We start from the raw sequence: 6980 nt of genomic DNA, 5'->3' as shown, positions 1-6980 counted from the left end.
CCAGCTCCTTGAGTACCCTGGGGTGTAGATTGTCAGGGCCAGCTGACTTGAAGGTATCCAGCCTCTCAAGATGTTCCTTCATGAGGTCAGCATTGATGGAGGGCAGGGGATCTCCTTCACCCAGACCTCCGTGTCCCATAGTGGACATGGGCGTCCCATGGGACTGATGAAAGACCAATGTAAAGTACCCATTTAATAGGTTGGCTTTTTTCTGGGCATCAGTTGTCCCATCTGGTTAACAGGGGTCCAATGTTGCCCTTGCTTTTTCAGATATGTGGGAAGCTGGAGGAAAAGGACTTTTTATTGTCCTTGATACTCGAAGCTATTTGGAGTTCAGTTGCAGCCTTGGCTTTTCTGATTTGCTCCCTGCAGGACTGGACCAGTGCAGAATATTCCTTCTTGGAGGTGAATCCCATCCTCCATCCTTTGTAGGGCTTTCTTTTTAGCCTCAAGAGGTCTGCTAGATCCCTGGAGAGACAGGGGAGATGCTGTGCCCACTTGCAGTCTTTCCTCTGAGATGGAATAGAATTAGCTTGTGCATTGAGGATCACTCCCTTGAGGAGCAACAACTCTTCCTGAGCTCCCCTCCGCTTGGAGTCATGGTCCCTTAGGGCCTCACTGACAAGCCTCCTGAGCTTGTCAAAGTCAGCTTTCCTGAAGTCAAGGACTTCAGTGTTGCTGACTGACTTGCCAGCTTTACAGCAGATGGTGAAGGTGATCAGCTCATGATCACTGTCACCCAGCTTCCCATCAATCACTAGGTCACCAGTTAGGTCATCCCCAGGTTGTTGGGGATGTTGCTATGTTGGGAAACTATTGTCATCCCCAGGTTGTAGGTTTTAGCCATGTTGGTCTAAGGACATAGGCAGATAAAGTTCTTTGGGTGAATCTGATATCTTTCATTAGACCACATCCAGAAAGAACACACACCAACTACAGACGCTTCCTTGGCCTGATGAAGGGTTTTTAAACCCAAAAGCTTGCTAAGAATTTTTCCCCCCAACTATTTAAGTTAATTTCTGTGGAATTTTACTCTGTGAGGATTTTTAGGATAATACCTGGGTACGTGTAGACATGCTCGGTGGTTGCTCTGATGCACTGAGAGTACTGCACTCCAGCAGCCTCCAGTGTCTCATATATCAGTGTCCCCACACTTCAAAATGGGGGGGGGCTTTAACTAAAGCTCATCTAACAAGCTAATACATGAGTTGCTGCGATGCTTTAATTAGAGCAACTCTAAGAGCTGCTCTAATTAAAGCCCACCCCTGAAGCACATGTAAAAGTGCCCCCAAGGTTATGTATGGTCTGTCTAGTTAATAAATATTCTAAGATCTGTCCAAGTATGTATGTATGCATGTATGTATGTATGTATTTATGCAATTAATATACCGCCTTTCCCAACAAAGTGTCAAAATTACAGTACAAATTTGAAAGGACAATGAGACTATTCAAATTAAATGGATATTTTATCCACTAAAAACATCTTGGCCTAGCTTTGTTAAATGCCTGGCCAAATAGGAAGGTCTTGCAGGGCTTCTGAAAGATGTGTAGTTGTGGCAGATCTCAGAAGCAGTTGTGGCAGAACTCTGGGAGACCTCAAGAGGGAAGGAGGTCCAGTGCTAAGGAGAACTGCTGAGAATGACCTTCCATGTATTTTCACCAAGTGGAGTTGACATACTCATGGCATCTGCAAGAGGTTGCTCTTAGCTGACTTTAAGGATCATGGTAGGGTGTAAGAAAGAAGGAGGTGCCTTCGGTATGTAGGGGATAAAGCATTTAGGGCCTGATAGGTCAAAACTAGAACCTTAAACTATGTCCAGAAAACTACTGGGAGCCAGTGCAGATGCTGGAGGACTGGAGTTATGTGCTCCTGGCAACCACCCCTTTTGGAAGGCAGGATGCCACATTCTACACTAGCTGCGCCCTCCACAAGATTTCCATGGGCAGCTCTGTGTAGAGCACATTGCAGTAGGCTAGCCTTGAGGTTACAAAGACATGAATGATAGTAGCCAGATCTGAATCTGAAGGGGTCAGGGGCTTCTCACCAGATGGAGTTGGTAAATGGCTCTCCTAGTTACTTCTGCCACCTGAAGATCCAGGTGCAGGAGAGGATCCAGGAACACCCCAAGGCTGCAAATCTGAGGGACAAAAGGAGGCTGAACCCCACCAATGATAAATGTTCCAGTCCCCAACAAGGCACATGGTCTGCCCACCACCATCACATCTATTTTTAGGGGTGCACTGATAAAGATTTTCTTGGTTGATACCAGTAGTGATTATTAACTAGCCACACCAGCCAATACTGATCTGATAACCAATTTATAGGAATGCAGCTAGGCAGCATGGAAAGCAGCTCCCTGCAGGTAAGTCTGTGGAGGGGAAGGGGTGTGGGGGGAGGGAAGGGGCATGGGGGGGCAGTGGTGAATGGGACCTGGGGCTGGGGTGGGGAATGGGACACAGTCATGGTTGGATGGTCCAAAGGATCAGTGTCCTGGCACTTAATGTCCACAGGAACACTTGAACTCATTGAATGAACTTTAGTTCAAGCACTGCCACTACCATTTTTTAGTGCGGCAACACTTTTAACTGGAGCGGAGCTGAGCAGGGTGAGGGTGGATGTGGGCTGCTCACTGTAGGCTTAGGGATCTCCACTGGGATCCTGTGCCAGCCATGTGTCCGCTACCCACCTAGCAGTGACAGGCACTACTCACCACCCCCACTGCTGCCTGGTGGGCAGGGGGTATCTGGCTGGTGCAGGGTTCCTGAGGGAAAGGCAGGAGTGCGGAGAGCTCTGAGCCAGTAGCGAGCAGCCTGCATCTGCCCTGCACACAAATCTGGGGGGAGCACACACCCCCTCCATACATCCACCAGAGGGTGCACACAGTGGTGGGGAGCCACGCCCCCCACCATACACATGCCCTGTATCCCTGGATGAGCTTCCCATGGCTCCATCCCTCTCCCCACCCCAGCCCTGGGTCCCATTCACTGACCTGGCTGGGCAGCACCTCCAGCCCTTGCCCCACTCCCTCCCTCACTGTGGGGGGCCTCAATCTGCCCCCCCACCATGCCCCTTCCCTTCTCCACACCCCTTCCACTCTACAGACTTCCTGCAGGGCACTGCTATCCACATTGCCTGGCTGCATTCCTGGCCACATGTGTATATGTGGCTGCACACATGCACACAGGATCTGTGGGCCCCATCCAGAAGGCATATTATGTTTATTGGTGAACATTTTCAGCTACACTAGTAAAAAAAGCCAATAGCCAATAATGTTAATTTTCCTTTTATTGGTGCTGATCTAATATGCAACTGATATATTGGTGCATCTCTACTGTTCTGTCTGGATTTAATTTAAATGGAGTCACCTTCATCCAAACCCCAACTACAGTCAGGCACTGGGGAAAGATTGAGACTGAGGGACTGGGGTTATAGTAGGAAAGTAAGAGCTGGGTATCATCAGCATATTGATGGTACCTCACTCTAAATCTCCACACACTGTCACCCAGTGGCCTCATATACATATTGAACAGAAAGGACAACTCGTATAATTAAATTCAAACCTCTATACAAGTGTCTGCAGGAGTCACGTATATGCACTGAGAACCTAAGAAAGGTGAGAAAAATTAGAAGAATCTGGAAGAAATTGTATTTAATTAATATGATGGTGACTTTCATGTTCCTAATCTAACCTGATAAAAAAAATGGAAATATTACTTTGTAAACTGTTTAAAAAAAAAAAGCAGCATCCATTTTTTCCAATCAGAATTTGAAATTTCAACAATTCTTTTTTGAAATTTGGAAAATTCTAATCAGGTGTTTCACTGGCTTGCAAAAAATATTTGTAATCCTGTTTATTTTTTTAATCAAAATTTGATTTTTTATTTTTTTTTAAGTTGAAAAAAAGTTAGGAAGTCTGGCCCTGTGTCATACTATAATTGGGAAAAGGAATCCACTTTGTTTGAGAGGTTGTCATTCAAATACTGATGTCCACTATCATGTTCAGCCTTTGATGACTGAACCAGGGATGCCAAGATCATAAAACAAGAGCCTTGGCAGCTAAAAGTGAAGAACTGAACTGGTTAAATATCTTAGTCCTATTCTCTACAGATCAGGCATAAAGACAATTTATAACATACAGCCACCAGTGTACATGTCCTATAACACTGATGATCTATGGTGAAAAAGTTAAAAAAGAAAAAAAAATGTAGGCAGGAGCTATGGAATAGATTGGCAGGGTGGCTAGCTGAAAATTTACTAGGAACATGGAGGTCTATAATTTTCAGAGAGCATTTTATTTGGGTATCATAACTGACAAAAAGAGTTCCTGTGCGTTCAGCTAGTATTTAGCCCACTAGTGAAAATGAGTTAATGACCTCTGGACAATTTCTTCAGAATGCTTATCCACAAACAATATCATCATGTTAGTTTCTATGTATAGCCTGACAATGGGGGGTATTTGGTGAATTAAAACAGAGCTGTGTTCACAATTATGTAAGCAAGGAAGAATTCAGCGAGGGGTGAGTTATGGAATAAAAAGTGGAACAATATCCAGTGCATAAAAAGATAATGGGTCTCAAATTTAAGACCTTGAGACTCTTTTCTAGCAGAAGAGCTTTAGGAAACTCAGCTGGTGGAGAGGAGACAGTAGGAGCTGTGTCAGTGACCACTTCATGATCTCGAACAAAGAAGCGTCTTTGCTCCAATTGTTCTGTCTGTAAATTGGTCTCAACAATACTTACCTACTTCACTGAGATAGAATGATCCTTAGTTACCATTTGGGAAATACTTTGAAAATCCTGTCCAGTCTTGAAAAATATGTCATATCAATGCTAATAAAAGATATTTGTCATTAGTCCAGTGGTGAGCAGCATCCTGGACTGAAAACTGCTCTATTGTATAGATGTAAACTAGGGCTATGCGAAGCTTCAGTAGCTGATTCAATTCAGAGAAGATTCAGCCTGAATCCAAATCAAATTGGGAAAACAATTAAAAGCTCTGAATTGATTAAAAAAAACTTTGGGAAAACAGCTCAGGGCAGTGGGGGACAGCGGGGATCGCCCCCCCCCCCCCCCCCCACTCCGGCACCACACCCCCCCGCGCGCGCCCTGTGCAGCAGCTGCCCCATGGTGCAGGTGCAGGTGCAGCATGGCTCAGCAGGGCACCGTGCACTGTCTAGAAGCTGGGGCAGCTCCATGTGTCAGCTGGAGCCCAGCAGCCCCAGCTCCCAAACTGTGTGCAGCACCCTGCCAAGCCATGCTGCACCCATGCCATGGGGCAGCTGCTGTGCAGGTGCTAGGCAAGGGTGGCAATCCCCACTGCCTCCCACTGCCCCATGCTGCATGGTGGGTCTCTGCCATGAATGCCCAGAGGCTTCAATCACCGTTGCTGTAGCTGGTGAGTGCAGGGCTTTTTTTCCCCCCTTCTTTTAAGTGCTGGGACTAGGCTGGGGCTGGGCAAGGGATAGGGCTGGGCAGGGCAGCCATGGGGACTTCTTCCATGGCTCCCCCCACCCAGGCAAAGGCAGGCACAGCCAGAGGAGTTGTGGGAGAACCTGAAGCTGCTTGGCTGTGACTGTGTCTCCCCGGCCAATCTGAATCACCGAATCTCACCGAATCAGTGCCAAATCTTCTGAAGCCAATTTGGCCAAATCAATTCAGGAAAATGTTCCAAATCTCTGAGTCAAATCACTGTCCTCTGAGTCAGCCAAATCCAAATCGAATACTTCTCTATTCACACAGGTCTAATGTAAACCCAGAGTAACTACCCCAAATTTTTGCAGGTATAATTCTGAGTATAGATTCCCCCTGTGAAGATAAATAAACTTCTGGCTATGTCTTGATCGCTTTTGGATAAGGTTGCATGTGATCTTGATGTTATAGGTGTGGAAAGCAGTTTATGAGTAACCAGATGTAAACAAGTTGTCCAGGGACTGCCCGAACATAATTATGCCATTCTTAAATACCCGATGTGCTTCCTGAACATGGGGTGTACTGGCACCATTCCCATAAGGGTGTCAGCCTTTATTATTATTATTATTATCATCATTATTATGCTGTTCTTGCAAAATTCAAAATTAAAGCACAAAAATTGGAAAGCGCAAAAAAATATGAGGAGGTGGTTTTGCATTAATTGCCATTACAACAGTTTCAAACTGTGGCATATCCTCATTTGTAAGAAAAGGCAGACCTGAATAATGACCTCAGTGACAGCTTCAGTATAAAACTCCTTAAAAATAATAAAAATTACAGTGTATATATAAATAAAATAAAAGATTTCAAAAGGATATTGTCACTCTTTATTGATTTTAATTTTTAAAATATTCATTCTATCTAAATATATTATCAGAAGCCTTTTTGTAATTTGTTTCCCAGCAATTAAATAAAATGACCCTATGAAGCCTTTAGTTCTGGAGAAAAGGAATTGGGAAGAACTGGATGTGATTTTTGTCTTTTGTAACAAAAACTGCAGATAGCACTATGTCTAAATTCAATTATTATGTCTAACCTCTAATCGTATTTGTACCACAACTCCCCCCTCAAGATGCTTTCTTTCTAATCTTCAGCAAGGGCTAGCACCTGGTAACGTATAAGCATTTCACGATTGGCGACATTCCGAGCAGTTTGTTTTACAATGGACATCATGCAGGGTAGTATACAAGGAAGCAGAACCACTCCCGATATTAGTGGTATAAAACATGCTAAACCCCCCTTCCACCATCCAAGCTGGGGTAACCAGTTCAAAAACCAATGAAAGCTCCACCCTTTCCAAGTTTGGACCGGAACATGTGCTACCTTTTCCATGTCATCTGCTAAGGCTTTTATCAATTCACCATTATCATCAATTTCGACACAACAGTCGGACAAATTCAATTTCCTGCACACTCCTCCTTCACTGGCTAGTAAATAGTCAAGAGCTAACCTGTTTTGTAGTACTGTAGTACGTAGCTGGGTGAGCTGATCGCCAATGAGGCACAGGGCTA

The sequence above is a fragment of the Alligator sinensis genome, unplaced genomic scaffold (genome assembly GCF_000455745.1).
Source record: "Alligator sinensis unplaced genomic scaffold, ASM45574v1 scaffold975_1, whole genome shotgun sequence".
Taxonomy (NCBI): domain Eukaryota; kingdom Metazoa; phylum Chordata; order Crocodylia; family Alligatoridae; genus Alligator; species Alligator sinensis.
Note: the sequence above shows the minus strand (reverse complement) of the source record.